General features: G+C 38.2%; 1 protein-coding gene across 1 annotated transcript in view; it reads left to right on the top strand.

The window, feature by feature from the left end:
- Positions 1 to 645: 645 nt before the first annotated feature.
- Positions 646 to 15,436, top strand: part of CUNH4orf19 (chromosome unknown C4orf19 homolog) — a 37,948-nt gene continuing 23,157 nt past the window's right edge. Inside the window, exon 1 of the mRNA XM_015594884.2 lies at positions 646 to 667. The gene's annotated coding sequence lies outside the window, so the exon portion shown is untranslated. The remainder of the gene's footprint in view (positions 668 to 15,436) is intronic.

Below are 15,436 nucleotides of genomic sequence, written 5' to 3'. Positions count from 1 at the left end.
GGTGGGCTGGGGGGACGCAAGCCATATGAATCCAAGGCTCCTGCAAATCAATTATGTTCTTTGCATCTATTTTTAGAAAAGGTATATCAGGCACCGTTTTTAGTGCTTGACAGGTGTTAACACACATTCTCCTAACAACCACGTGGAATAGGTATTATCTTCCATTTATGGACAAAGAACTCAGGGTATGGAGAAATTGTGATTTACCGACAGTCACAAAGCTAGGAAGTAATGGGAGGTTCGAACTGGACAATTTGCATTTTTCCCTTTAACTCAAAGCTCCATACCTGCCCCTCCCCATTTTAGTGTTGGTATTGTGAAAGGACCGGCCATGTTCTTCCTTGGCATGTGTTAGAGAGGAGGCAAGTGACTTGGCTATGCTACCAAGGTGAATGTTGACTTTAGCACAAATTTCTACCAGAGTTTGTAGTGCTTTCCTTCCTTTCTCCCATTAAGTTCTCCAGCCAAGCTTAACTCACTGAGGTGGATAAATATTAACTTTTAGGTCAGCATCACCATGCGTCACAGGCCAGAGTCTAAACAGCAGGGAACTTTTTTGTCTCTTCTTGGGTCTCCTGTCACGTGGCCAGAAGAAGACAGAAATGCAGCCTCTGGTGTTTCTCTACAAATCGGTAGACGGTTGTGCCACCTTGTTCTCCTTCATTCGGTAGGATCAGATTGTGTCTGTAGATATGTGGTTAATATGTTAATTTTTTTTAATTTTTATTTTTCAATTAGAGTTGACTTACAATATTATTTTATATTAGTTTCAGGTACACAGCATAGTGGTTAGACATTTATATAATTTATGAATTGATTCTCCTGATGAATACCCTCCGCACACTGTACCTAGTTATTATAATATTATTGACTATATTCCCTGCATATTAATTTTGAAAGATCAAAATAATCTAGGGAGTTCTGTTGATTATCAGCTCTCCATGTGTTTGTGTTCACAAGTACAGACACTTGTACAAAGTAATACAAAAAACAAACACATGTAGAGGTCATGGGACCTTAGAAATTATTTAGTCTGAGCATCTCAGAAAAGGAAAGTGACCATCCAAAATATTATTTCTCAAAATCAAATAGGTGTTATTTTTTTTAATTTTCATCAAAATTATATAGTAGGATACAATTTAAAGGACCTGCTGGTTCTATAAGTTTTCTTAAGAAAAAGAACAGGTCCAAGTTCCCCTGCTTCTCATTTCCTCTTCCCTAAAAAAACCGCTTTTGACTCTGCCTCTGTATTTTTGCCTCCATTTACCTTAATGGCCAGTAAGCATTGCCACCTCCAGAGTTTTTTAGTTTGGGACATTGTATGTCAACTTTCCCCTATAGAAGATGAGGACTTAGAACTTTATTCTCCTCATTCACACTATGCACAATCAATTTCCATCCTTACAATATAATTGTCTGTTTTGATTAGAAAAATATTTAAGGTTTACATTATTATGACTATATATATGCTATTCAGAAATGGTGCATATTATTAAGCTATTCTTTTTTTACCAGCACAACTTATTCCTGAAGTTTTTTCTTTTTACTTGTTTGTTTATTTTTTCTGTTTGTTTTTCTTATGTGTAGGTGTGCTTTATATACTGACCGTTCTTCTAGTACTGAAATATTTGCCAGTTGTCTAAATATTCTCCCAAAATGTTCCATGATTCTGTCAGTTTCCTAGCAGGTGTTTTGTCAACTTCATGCTTTTGTAGAAGTCTCTCTCAGAAGCTTCTGGCCTGCTCATCTAGACCGGTCACCCTCTCTGCCGGGGTGCACGAGATCTCATGTCGTCACCATTCGGAAGCGTCCCTTCACTTCTCTACTGTGTGTTGGAGCTCCTAGTTCCTAGACCTCATTGTCTTCCTTTTTCTTGTTTGAGTCCTTCATTTTCATGGACCACATCCTCCAGGTGCTTTTTATGAAAAAGTATATGGAGGTAAAAATTATTTAAGTACATACTTGCCTGTCTAAAACTGTCTGTATTCCACCTCCCCACTTGATTGATGAGTGATTGTATAAAGAGTTCTATGTTGGAAATCATTTTCACTCAAAATTGCTTTCTAATTTTTTTTCTTCAAAATTTTGAAGACATTGCTTCAATGTCTCTGTATTCACAGTATGGCTGTTGAAAAGAATGCCACTGTTCTAATTCACAGCCCTTTATGTATAACTATTTTCTTCTCTGGAAGTTGGATAAATCATCTTTATCCTAGTGTTGTGAGATTTCACAATGATATTCCTCCATGTGGGTTTTTTTAAAAATCCGTTGTACTAGATACTCAGTGGGCCCATTAAGTCTAGAAAATCTGTCCTCCGGTTTGGGGGAATTTTTTTTTAGTTAAGCTGTCATGTTTTTAATTTCTAAGAGGTCTTTTTTGTTCTCTGAATGCCCTTTTTCTTTAACAGAATCATTTTCTTGCTGCTTAATACCTTGTATTTCTCTTATCTCTTTGAGTTTTTAATAATAATTTTTGAAATGTTCTTTTTCCTCCGTAGTTCTAGATCTCTCCAGATTGTTTTTGATTTTCCCTGGCTATTTGGGACTAAAAAGTGAAGTTCTGAACACAAACTTGTCAAGGGAGGTGTGTGGGAAGGGGGCGGGGGTGGGGGTGGGGCGGGGAGAGACGCTCATTGATGGTGACTTTTGCTGTACTGACCCGGCAGAGCCAGTTTTTAGGGAACTTCTACTGTCAATATCTCTTAGGCTTTCCTCATGGGTTGGTCAGGTCCCTTAGGAAAACTCCTGCAAACTCTGGCCTGGAGAGTAAGGGCCTGGCTGCCAGTATTTGTTTGAGAAAGAAGGGCGAGAAGTAGATTAGAGGAATCAGTGTGCCGCATGCATATTTACTTAATCCTCCTTATCCATATATAGTATCCCACCCCCAGTATTGCTGGTATATCTCCTAATTCAGAGACCCTCAAGTTTTGCCCTCACCACGGGATAAACTTTCTGGCTTCTGCTGAGGTAGAAGAGGTGATGTCACCCAGTTGCTTGCAGTAGCAGAAAGGAGGGGGTGTGTCAGTGCTTCTTAAACACAGTTCAAACCCTCCTGCCATTCTGGCCACAGTTTCCCCTGCTGCTGCCAAGCCTGGAGTCTTTTAAGGACGCTGCATATAAATTGGCAGTGCTTCTCTTTCTCAACTCCAGCTTCTAGTTCAACTTTCTCAGGTCCACTGAGTAGTTCCCCATCCACCTGCTTTAGGAACAGTCCAAAATTGAGTATATTCAACCATCTTTACCTGATATTCTACCAATACACATTTAAATAAAAAGTGATATTTACCAACATATTACCACACAGAGGTCCAAGTACATGTAATTATTCTAATTAGTGATGAATTACAGGATTCCAAAATAAGATTTTTTAAACTGTTTGTCAAAAAATAAAAAGAACTAATGCACCTGTGAGCATAAAATTTTCTTAACTCACTTCTTAGCATATCATTTTAATGATCATTCTGGCTTAACAAACATTTCTTGCATATCTGCTTTGTCCATGGCACTGTAGCACTGTAGGCCGTATAGAGCTTCTTTATTGTGATATGGAAAATATTCATGGTATAATTTTAAGTAGAAAAAAAGACTAGATGTAATCACAAATGATGGCTATCTTTGAAGTGTATTCATTATATTTTTGTTTCAGCTGCATGTTCTAAATCTTCTGCAATGACCATATATTATTTATGCAATAAAACAGTCACTAACAGTGACTTCACTGACACACCTTTTAGCCTCGTGTACCTAACAGGACATGAGATCGTTCTTTGCAGTTATTGGAGTTTGACACTCAGTCTTCTTATAAAACTGTATTAATTCATTTAGGCTGCTATAACAGAATGCCATACAGCGGGTGGCTTATAAACAACACACGTTTATTTCTCAGTTCTGGAGGCAGAGAAGTCTAAGATCAAGACACAGGAAATTCAGTGTCTGGTGGGTGCCCATTTCCTAGTCCAAAGATGTCTATCTTTTCTCTTTGTTCTCACTTCGTGGAAGGGTCAAGGGAGCTCTCTGGGGCCTCTTTTATAAGAACACTACTCCCATTCATGAGGGCTCCACCTTATGACCCAATCACCCCCCCAAAGGCCCCACCTCCTAATACCATAACATTGGGGTTTAGGTTTCAACATATGAATTTGGGGAGACACAAACATTAGGTATATAGCAAAGACCAAGAAGAGACTTATGTGGGATCTTTGTTTTCCTCCGTAAGTAAACAGAAATAACATACTCCTGTCTGTTATATACACATATACGAAACGCCTTAGTTTGGGCTGCCATAACAAATCACCTTAGACTGGGTAGCTTAAACCACAAATATTTATTTCTCATGGCTTTGGAGACTGGAAGTCTGAGATCAGGGTTCCAGCTTATTCAGGTTCTTGGCGAGGGCTCTCTTCCTGGTTATGTGCTCACATGGCCTTTCTTGGGGATAGAGAGCAATCTTGGTTTGCTTCCTTTTATTAGGGCATTAATCCCGTCATGGTGGGATTAATGACCTCATCTAAACCTCCTTACCTCTCACAGGCTCCACCTCCAAATATGGTCACAGTGGGGATTAGGCTTCAGCATGAATTTTGGGAGGCACAATCTATAGTATTTCTCTCACAGCTATATTAGCATTTACATTTCAAAAAGAGAAAGTGGCAAAGAGTAACAAGTAATGTATACAGTGGGTTGACTTCCTTAAAAGACTGCCTGCATTAGATCATCTCCATCATGAAGCCATTTGAGAATAGTAAATGCGTTCTTAATGTATTAGTTATCTATTGCTGCACAAGTTGCCCCAAAACTCAGTGGCTTAAAACAACAGTAATCATCATCTCTGGCAGTTTCTATGGGTCAAGAGTTTGAGAGTGGCCTACTTAGGCCTTTCTGGCTGTGGTCTCTTATATGGTTACAGTCAGATATCAGCTATGGCTTTAGTCATGGAGGTTTGACTGGACTGGCAGATATACTTCCAAGGTGGTTTAAGTTTGTTCTTCCCCATGGGACCTCTTCACTCTTAAGTGTACTCACAGCATGACAACTGGCTTCTCCCAGATTGAGCAAGTGGAGAGACCATTACAGAAACTGTCATGCCTTTCCTTACCTCCCTTTGACAATCACACTTTATCACTTCTGCCATATTCTGTTGGCCACACAGGCCAGCCCTGGCTCAATGCTGGAAGAGCACTCACTACACAAGCTTGTGACACCAGAAGGCGAGTATCACTGCTGGCCAGCTGAGAGGTTGACTATCACACCTACTAGTCATTCTGCAATAGTTTCTCATCTTTTACCGCTTAGTGAAGAAAGGTGTTTGTTTGTTTGTTTTTAATTTTTTAATGAAATGAAGGTTAAGTAAATACCCTCTTCCTAAGTATATCTAAGGCAATGACAGAAGTGATAGTGAGGAAGGCCAAAGCAGTAACTGCCCATGTAGAGTCCAAGAAGTGTGAATGGGCTCAAGGGGTACCAGAAGCGGGCGAGGGTGAGAAAGGACTCTGGATGCTAGAAAATGGAAGGGAAGGGAAGGGCTGAAGGATCCCAGCCTCTCTAAAGATTCACAGCATCCGGAGTTAAGATGGAGCAACTGTAGGCACCAAATGTACAAGTCCAAAATGTGTCCAGTCCCAGGAAACTAAAATTGGACAATAGAGTTTATACTTTTCAAGGCTGCAAACATTTGTATGTTTCTTCTAGGGTAGGAAAAGTATGACAGCGGAACAGTAGTCCAGGGGAGGGGAACGAGCAATGAACATGTAGCTACCTGGGCTATGTACATAATTTAATTTTTATAGAAACCCTAGGAGGTAAGATTTGTTATCCGAATTTAATGGGAATAAAATTGAACCTAAAGGATTTATGGCCAGCCACCCAACCAGTTAGTAAGGGCCAGTTGTACTTAAAAATAGGTCTTCCCAGCATCTAAAAAATCAAGCTAAATTGGATCAAGGGTAGATAATGGTAGCCACAGGAAAGCTTGAAGTGGGTGAGAATTGGCCACTCTCAGCATCATCCCTGCCAGGATATAATGAGAGCAAGTCTCAGACCAAGTATTCCACACATATATTTTTAAACTACATCTATTAGCAAGTAGGCACAAAGCAGTACATCAATCTGTTTTGTAAATTTGAAATTGCAATCCTCTATCCCTCAAGATTCTCCCACCACCACCCTACAGAAAAGATCCTTGAGTCAGACTTGACAATATTCCATAGGTAGGTTTTCTGTTACTGTTATAGACAGCATCAGGCACCAGAAATCACATAATCCAATGGCAGGTCATAGAACTAGGAATCCAGCTTTGTGTACCATACCTAAGGGTGTAGATACTAGAATCTTATTCTTTACTTATATGAGGCCAGGAAAGCCATCTGCATACCTCGAATCCATCCCACAAGTAGTGGGATTTCTAACACTATCCTGCTTAATAAGCCACTGATTTCACGCCCCCCCCCAAAAAATATTTTGTGCTATTCATTAATTCATATGTTAATAAGTGGATAGCTGAAGTTGCATTTCGTAACCACTTCTGTGTATGATGTCCCTGACTAAATACTAGTTGGTCACTAGTATAAATTTCTGACTACCCCTAGGATTTCATAAATTAAACATTTATATCATGCTGTTTATGATGAAGTAAAGTAAGTTATAGACATAAAAGTAAAGGAAACCTGTAAATTCTTAGCCCCGAGAGTAGATACACACAGAGCTAAGTTGAAGATTGACAGCTACCATCACACCAGAATCCAATACCATGTTGTTTTATGTTTAGTTATTGTCAAATTACTTCATGTGTTGGATTTGGTTTCTTAATTAGATTATTAAAATTTTTGGAGAGTATGTGTCATATACTTTTTAATTTTTCCACAATGGCTAGCACAGTGCTAGGTACACATGAGTGTACAATAAATACTTTTTAATTATTAAAATTTACAGCTATACCTTCCTTACAAAATATTTGAGCCTTAGGATTCTGTATTTGCTTCAAAATTCTAAAGTGCCTCAATGGACTAAAATACTAATGACATTAAAAAATTGCCTAGCTCCCATGAAATGATTCAGTGCAATTTACAGTGAGTGATGAAAATGGTATACATTTTGTATAGCTTTTTTTTTTTTAATGTCAATTCACAGCCTTGCTCTTAACATAAATTAAGCTTCATCAGGGAAGTCATAAAATATGACCCGTAATATGCAGATAGAAATGGTGATATTTGGCTTCATTTCAGAATTTTTTATATTGAGTTTTTCCATTTCCCACTGATTTTAATTATGTCAGGTGTCAACTTTAGGAGACCGAAGTTAAGCAGTGGGTTGTTTGTTTGTTTGTTTGTTTTTACTCAAGATAGCTCTTGAATGCTAATGGTTGAAAAGCACTGTAACATTGGACCCTGAGGAGCTCTGACTAAAGGGATTTTCATCACGTCTTCATTGAGGAAAGGTGTACAGCTCCTCCTATTTAATGTGTAATCGCTGTACCTCATCAACAGTTAGTGCTGAGTATTTGATTTTGTTAAGCAATAGCCCTCAGCACTCCACCCCCTGCAGCCACACCCCAGCCAGCAAGGCCCAAGGCTGGGTTCTCTGTTTGGTTTTTAACCATTGCACAACTGTTTAAAGTTCTAAGAATCTGCTAGGATTTTAGTCTTGGGATGCAAGCTTTTGGGGCACCTCTTGGGGGGGAAGAAAGAAGAACCAGAAGAACAGTTCCAGTGTAGGTCTTATGACATCACAAGCCCGGCGAGGTAAGAAAATGCTTCAGAAAAGACACAACAAACCAAAAGTGCTGTTCCTCCTGCAGTTTCCCAGAGAGAGGAAGAAGCCCATATCCATTCTCTGCTGTGTTTTCCTAAGCAGGAAATCCGCCCACTGTAGGCCAGAGAAGGAAGGGTTTGCGGTTAAATTACAGAGATGAGTCTGTAAATTTACTTTGCATTCCTTCCAAATTCATGTAGAACTCTACAGCATGGCATATTCAAATATAAAAATACTACAATTTAAGGAACTGTTCTCATGAAGAGTTGTAGCCCTATTGTACATTACGTAAACTCCAGCAGGAGAGAAAAACTTCCTGCTTTGTTGTAGCTTAAGTTTGCACATGTATAATGTGTATACACACACACATGCACATTTTATTATTGCAAAAATTCAATTTAGGTAATCTGGTTCATTGTTCATGGTTCGAGATTTTATTTCTAACAACTAGCATTTGGTTTGTCATATTTTGTGCTTTTTTTCAGTTTAGAATGTAGCTTGAGTTTTATGAAATGTGATGATACAGCAACTAGAACTCAAGTCTTAAAATCTGAATGATGCTAAATTTAACAATGTTACCTAAAGTCTTTATACCTTCAAATGTTTTCTAGGCTAAATTCTGTGATTTTCCCAGAAACACTTCAAATTGTCTCTCATAATATGCTATATAAATATATTATGATCTAGTTACTTTAGATTACAGCCATTAATTCTTTTCTTTTATATTTCTAGCTTTAAGACAAATATATATTTCTTTCTTTGTATTTTCTCCCCAACCATATGATCATATATTACTGATGCTATAAATATCTTATAACTTAAGGCTAGGCTGACTCCTGGTGGCTCTATTATATACCTTCTGTGCTTGAAACACTTAGTATTTGCTGAAATTGGCCATGGCTTGAAAATCCTTGAATTCCCTGAAATCCAGAGTAAAGAATAGGGTTTATAAATGTATATGAACTAAAAAGATAAATGAGGTCTTAGAATCTCTGACTTCCTTGAGATTCAGTCTGGTCAATAATTACCACAAGTGGGCTGCCATTCTTTTTATTTTTAGAAGAAAATACTGTCTTCTCGAGGGAGGAAAATGGAATCAATTCAGCCTGTTTACTTGACCATTGAGAAGACAGGAGGAAGCTGGCCTCTTCATAGATGTTCTGTCTATGATCCCCTCCTCCCATCCCAGTTAACCTTGAACTGATTTGAAAGGAGAGGGGAATGTGATGTGCTACTAGTAGGTGTGTACCCCAGGCAATGTGCTGGACACATTCCATGGACTGAATCCTTTTGTTCATTTAATACAGTGAGATAGGTATGATTACCCCTATTTCACATATTAAAAAAATAATGTAAGCATTTTTTGTGTTTGTATTGTTTTGCATTGTTTTTTAAATGTCTGCTTAAAAAAAAAAAAAGAAGAAGAAGAAGAAGTGGTAAAGAAAGGATTTTAAAGAGGCCCGGAATCTCAAAAGTAAGGATAAATGTAGGGCAACATATTTTTGAAAGTATCAAAAGCAACATGCTCCACAAATGACTGTTGTCTGTGCTGATTTCACAGGTGGCAAATGAGTCTTCCTAAATTCTAGACTGTGATTCCAACGTAAAATGTTTACTGTTTATAACTCTGCCATTACAAATTCTCCAAATTCATTCTCTCTCTCTCTCTCTCTCTCTCTCTCTCTCTCTCTCTCTCTCTCTCTCATTCTGTTTCCTGAGAAGAGATAAAAATAGTGATCCTTGGAAGTCAGGTAATAATCTTCCATATACTCAAGAAATCTGATTGTGACTAGACTTGTCCTCAAACTCACTCTTTAGTCAGTCGCATTTGAAAATTACTTTTCTGTTGGAGAGGAAGCAGCTCATCTGACTGGCCCATATGTGTCCAGAACAGGAATCTTTTATCGTGATTCTGTTTATCCTAATGATAAACAGTTATCATCTGCTGTATTTTAGTCATTATTTCAGGAATTTTGCTGCATTATGATAAACAATTATTCCTAAAATACATCTGCTATATCTTAGGCATTATTTTAGAAGTTTTGCTGCATTACCTTTAATCCTTATAACAGCCCTAGAAAAAGCATTGTCCCCGTTCTCAGGTGATGAAACTGAGTACTGCCTCAACGTCACATGACTATGCTGAAGTAATGTTTTTTTCTTTCTCACTAAATATTAATACTCTACTGAGAACTTAATGCCACATGTCCCACCCCCTCGAAATTGATTAACCGAGAAGGGGAAGTTGGGCGGAAGGGTCACTGTTAATTGGAGGTTAGTAGTGTGTGGCAGAGAGAAAATTGAGAAATGCTTTTGCTCTTCAAGCTCAGAACCCTGAAACCTTGTACTGGATCCAGCCAGGACTGGCTGGGGAATTTTGGAGCTTCAGAAATTTTATGAGGGGCTATTAAAAATTAGATTCTATTAAAGTATAGGCAAACAAATTATATTAAAAATAAAGTTAATAAATACTCAAAACTCATCCCTTCCTAAATATTTTACTGTTTTCTATGTTATTTACATCTATTGTGTCTGTGTGGTGGAAATACTGTATAGTGGGGAGCAACTATACATCTCTTTTCAACTTCGTGTTCAGCCACTTAAAATCACTAGCTTGCAATCAGCCATGACAGGCGCATTTACACCATGGAAAGTGCCTAATGCTATAAATCAGGTTTGATTTAATGTTTTATTGCTTCACTGTGCTTAAGAATATGATGAAAAAAAAAAAAACCAAAGCGAAGTAAACATAAAAGTTTGCTGTCTGTAGCCATTACACGAGAATAACACAAAAAAATTCCTGAGGAAATATTTCTTCCAGTATTCAAAAACTATTATTCGATTCAGCAATAAATTTGTTCATGCGAAATTACAACATATGTGCTTATTGTTTAACTTTCATCTAACTAGTTAATATAAATGAAAACTTCAACTAACGTTCATGTTGGACCTATACTTGTTTGTCAGTTACAACCTCAGATTCACTGTGGATAGAAGAGTTTGGCAAAACTCGGTTAAAATGTTCTGTGAAAATCAATTTGTCTATATAGTCTTTATAATAAAAAGGGAGTATTATTTATTTTATTTTTATTTGTAAACTGTGTACTACACTTTTTTTTAATTTATAATAAACTTTTTCTCTTCTGTAGAACCAGTTGTTAAACATTTGCCAGCACATCACTGCCTGTGAGGTATGACTAGTCTGCAAACTTTTCACCTGCCAGAACCACAAAGTGAAAATTCATGCCTTCCCCAAAACATTGGCACCATTTTGAACATAGTTGAAATAAGACCGTAGCTTTTTATCCTGTTGTTGGTGGGGTGGGGGAATAGGCTTAAATGCATGTTAACTTTTGATGTCAAATTTTCTTCATTAGTCCACTGGCAAGAGTGAATACTGTCAAACTACCCTAGTTTCTCCTAAAATGCCAGGCATTCTGTTGCTGAGTATTCATGTACCTTTTTTTGCTAATGAAGATTATAGGATTCATTTCTAGCCATCTCTTGCTTAAGCAGTAGGATCCCTCCCCCGCAACCAAAGAACAGTAAGTTAATACACTTTATGTGTTAGTATATCAAGCTAAGAAAACATTTAGGATTGAAAAATTGGGCATTTAAACCAGTCTCATATTTACTTAGTTGAATGAATTAAAAGTAGGTTAATGCTTATCAATTTCTGGTTTTGTTTTACTTCTACCCTGTACCACTCTCTAGAAATACTCTTGTGATCTGTGGATTGTCGTGCATCTTTTTATATGCTCAGTAACTCACAGCTACTTTAATTGGTTTTGGATTGTTTCCACAACACTATATTTCCACATTACATTCCACACTGCAGAAGGTGGGCCATTCTGTTGATTTTAGCTTATAAATTCGCAAACTTTCTGTGACCAACCTTTTTTACTTTCTTTGAGCAAACTTTAATGCACAAAATTTTGAGAACGGCCCTTCCCATCTTACTCCGATAGACATCTAATATTAATTAATGAAAAAAGATGAATGAATGAATGCACAACTTCTAATGTTTTCTGGAAAAGTGTTTATATAGGATTAGCAATGCTTAAGAGAAGGGATGAAAATAATAACTGGGAAAGTTATTTGACTCAGGTTTGAACAGTCATCTACTGAAGAATCATGTCCACAGAGTTCCGGGTTCCCTTAGAAAAGTTGAGAGATTGCCAAGTAATAGTGGGACTCACAATGCACATTTTCCTGGTAATTATTAGGCAGAATTTTTTTCTAGTTATGATATCAAGCCTGTGGCTATTTTCTAGGGATGTCCATTTTACCTAATTCATCAGAAATGATGCTAAAAGGAAACACAAAATTTTCAGTTTTCAGTATTTTATTGTTGCTTAGAGGGGAGCGATTTTTTTTGTTTTTCTTTTTTTTTTTTTTCAGTGATATTTAAAGAAACAAGATGAGATAGGTGGTTCATACAGAAGTAGCAATTTCTTTTTTAACCTTTGAAAAATCACTGCTCCAGGAAATATACAATTTAAATCCAAAGTTATTGGCTACAGTGTGACCAGAATATATAGATAATACTTTTCTTAGAGGATAGACACACAACATTGATGTTATAGCACCATAAAGTCTGAGAATTTAAGTTATAAACATCTATCTCTGGGAACGTCGTGGGAGTTCATTCTGGTGTGGCCACAGTTGGGGCCTTGGCTAGAGTCAGATCTCTTATTAACCTTGAAGCCATTCCTTGAACTCTGCTTTCTTCAATCAGACCATAGTGTCTTGACTCTAATAGTATGAGGTCAGATTTTTAGGACCCGTCAGTTAAGAAATATTTATTGAGTACCCACTATGTGCTTAGCACTGGGTTGAACACTAAGTAGCTTTTTTTATGGAATTTATATTCCAACATAGAACAGCCAGAAATGGGTGAAATTATTTTTCTTCAACTAAAATTAATCGAATTGGAGATAGGAAAGTAGTATCATGATTGCCACTTTGTGGGTAAGGAAATTAGTTGTGTGTAAGTGACTTTGCCGAGTCCATAGTTAAAAGTGGCAGCACCAAGGAGCCACATATCCTGGGACTTCGGGTCCCAGGAAGTAGGGTATGGCAGCTTCAGGGTCAGTCAGATCTTGGCCGCACCACTTGCTAGCTACAGAATATAAGGTAAGTTCCTTGACTTCTGCTTCCTCCCCCATTAAATGGGCTTAAAATTACTACCTACCTCAGAAGGTTGTTCTGAGGGTTAAATGAGGTAATGCAAGTGAAATGCTTGACATATAGTAAACATTCGATAGGTATTTATTAGTCTTATAAAACTAAGACAGCATCAGACATCTACGTAACTGGCCACATGGCTGTGGGATAGACTCTGCGAGCAGTTTGGCACAGTGCTTTGATGGTTGAGATCATCCATATGGTTGGGACCATTTGGAGTTGGGGACCAGGGTCTAAAAGGCTTCATAGAGCAGATCATAATGGGTCTTTGAACTGGAAGGTAGAATTTCACTTACCTTGAAAGAGCGAGCCCAGCTAAAGGGGCACAATTGTATTATATCTAATGCTGTGTAACAAATTACCTCATTTGTTATCTCATTGTTTCTGTGGGTCAGGAACCCAGGTACAGCTTAACGGATGCCTCTGGCTCAAAGTTTCTCATGATATTGTAGTCAACCTGTTGACTGGGGCTGTGGTCATCTGGAGGCCAGACTGGAACTAGAGAGTCTGCTTCCAAGCTCTCTCAAGTGCCTATTGGCAAGCCTCTAAAGAGTCACTTCCAAGTTCACTCATATGGTTGCTGGCATGCCTTAGTTTCAACTCACCTACTTTGTTTATCATCATATAGAGCTGGAGTCAGCACTTTTTTTGTAGATGGCTAGGTAGTAAATATTTTAGGCTCTGCAGGTCACACAGCATCTGTCACCACCACTCAGCTCTGCTGTGTAGCATGAAAGCAGCCATGGACAACACGTAAGTGAACGGGCAAAGCTGTGCGCCAATAAAACTTTATTTACCAAAAAAGGTGGCCTAACCCTGGCTCTAGATCTCTACAAGGACAGCAGTATGGTTTAGCAAAAATAATACTGGCAGTCACTTAGCTTTTCAGGGCTTCAGTTCCCAGTCTGTAATACATGCGGGTTAGATTAGTATTTTCCCAGGGCCTTCCCATCCCACAAATGGTGTGAGTCTAATTTTAATCTTCATTCACATCAGTTTAATAGCCATTTATTAATGGCTGTCTCTCTCTGCTAAAACTAATAGATTAACTGGGTTGTCAAAACACCTTACAAATCTCACTGTAGAATGGGAGAAATTTAGCCAGAGACAACTTAATTGATGTGTTCAAGTCCCTCCTGTTAATGCAGTCTCAGTCACCCGTGGTGTGGGCCTGTTTTGAGACAGAGAGTAACAGCCTTGTGATGATAGGGACCTTGCCTGCCTGCATGATAAAGAAGAGGCCCAGAAGCTAGAGGACCAGGGGCATCATAATACAGCTACTGGCAACTGATTGCTTACCTGTGTTAATACAAAGCATGTAATCCATAAGATATTAGCTTTTATGGTTCTTAAGGTATAAATACTTAAAGAACCACAAATAGTGGAGTCTCTACAAAGGGTATGTGAGAGTAGACTTCCCACCAAGAATTTCCCTTAAATTAATTACACAGGAATCTGTCCCTAGTATTTTCTTTTGCATCACACTTGTGGTGAACATACAACCTGCTTTTTCTAGAGCAACAGTAATATCAGATCAAGGTGTCTCAGAGGTTGAAAGAGGTTTGGATTACTTTCATTGTTATTTTTGAGGCTCTCAGTATATTAAAGTAGTAAAATAATGACAAAACAGGATTATAAAAAAATTGAAGATTTTAAATGCTTACATATACAAATTGCAATATTGCACACATGCATAAAGGTGATAAAATGTTCCTATTCTCGAGATAAAGTATTAGTTCATAGGAAACAACAGGTGATTTATTATGGAAAAATATGGCTGAAGTTCAAAGCTGTGTGATGAATTTTATCTTCTTTCAATCCTGTCAATGTAGCACTGAGCATGTATTTAGAGATACTTGTCAAGAGTCTACATTTGAGGCCCTTTATGAATGGGGAGCTTAGTTTAATTGACCTCCTATATCCCATCTTCCCTGCCTACCCTCACAGTGGAGAGGCTTGATTGCATACATCCTGTCATATTGAAGACTCCATGGTGTAAATGAAAAAGCTTGAACTCTGAGTCCTTGTTCTACTATTTACTAGTTGTGTAACCATAAAATGGAGCTAGTAATGCTCCTTTTGTATTGTTGCTGGGAAGAAAATGAAATAGTGAGTATGCTCAAGGGTCAGATACCACCATCACTAGCAACACACACACACACACACACATACACATACACAGACACTCTCACATACACACTCACACTCTCACTCACTCACTCACTCACTCATGCATTAGATCTAGAGCCCCAGGTTTTAGGTTTGAAATTCTGTTGAGTGTAGCCACACTGGCTGCCTGGGCCCTGAGAGGGGTCTTGTGGCTCTGACGTCCCCGAGTTCCCAGGCATAAATGAACTGAGAGCACTACAGCTGCAGTGACTTGGTCCTGGGTTCAGCCTCCCTCTGTTCTCTCTCGCCTGCCTTTGGTAAATAAAGATATAGCTTGCACATCTGAGACGAATCTCTTACACTGAATATGTGAGACATTGAGACAGAATAAGG

Source organism: Pteropus alecto, unplaced genomic scaffold, assembly GCF_000325575.1.
Source record: "Pteropus alecto unplaced genomic scaffold, ASM32557v1 scaffold5, whole genome shotgun sequence".
Classification (NCBI taxonomy): domain Eukaryota; kingdom Metazoa; phylum Chordata; class Mammalia; order Chiroptera; family Pteropodidae; genus Pteropus; species Pteropus alecto.
Note: the sequence above shows the minus strand (reverse complement) of the source record. Positions and strands in the feature narration are given on the sequence as shown.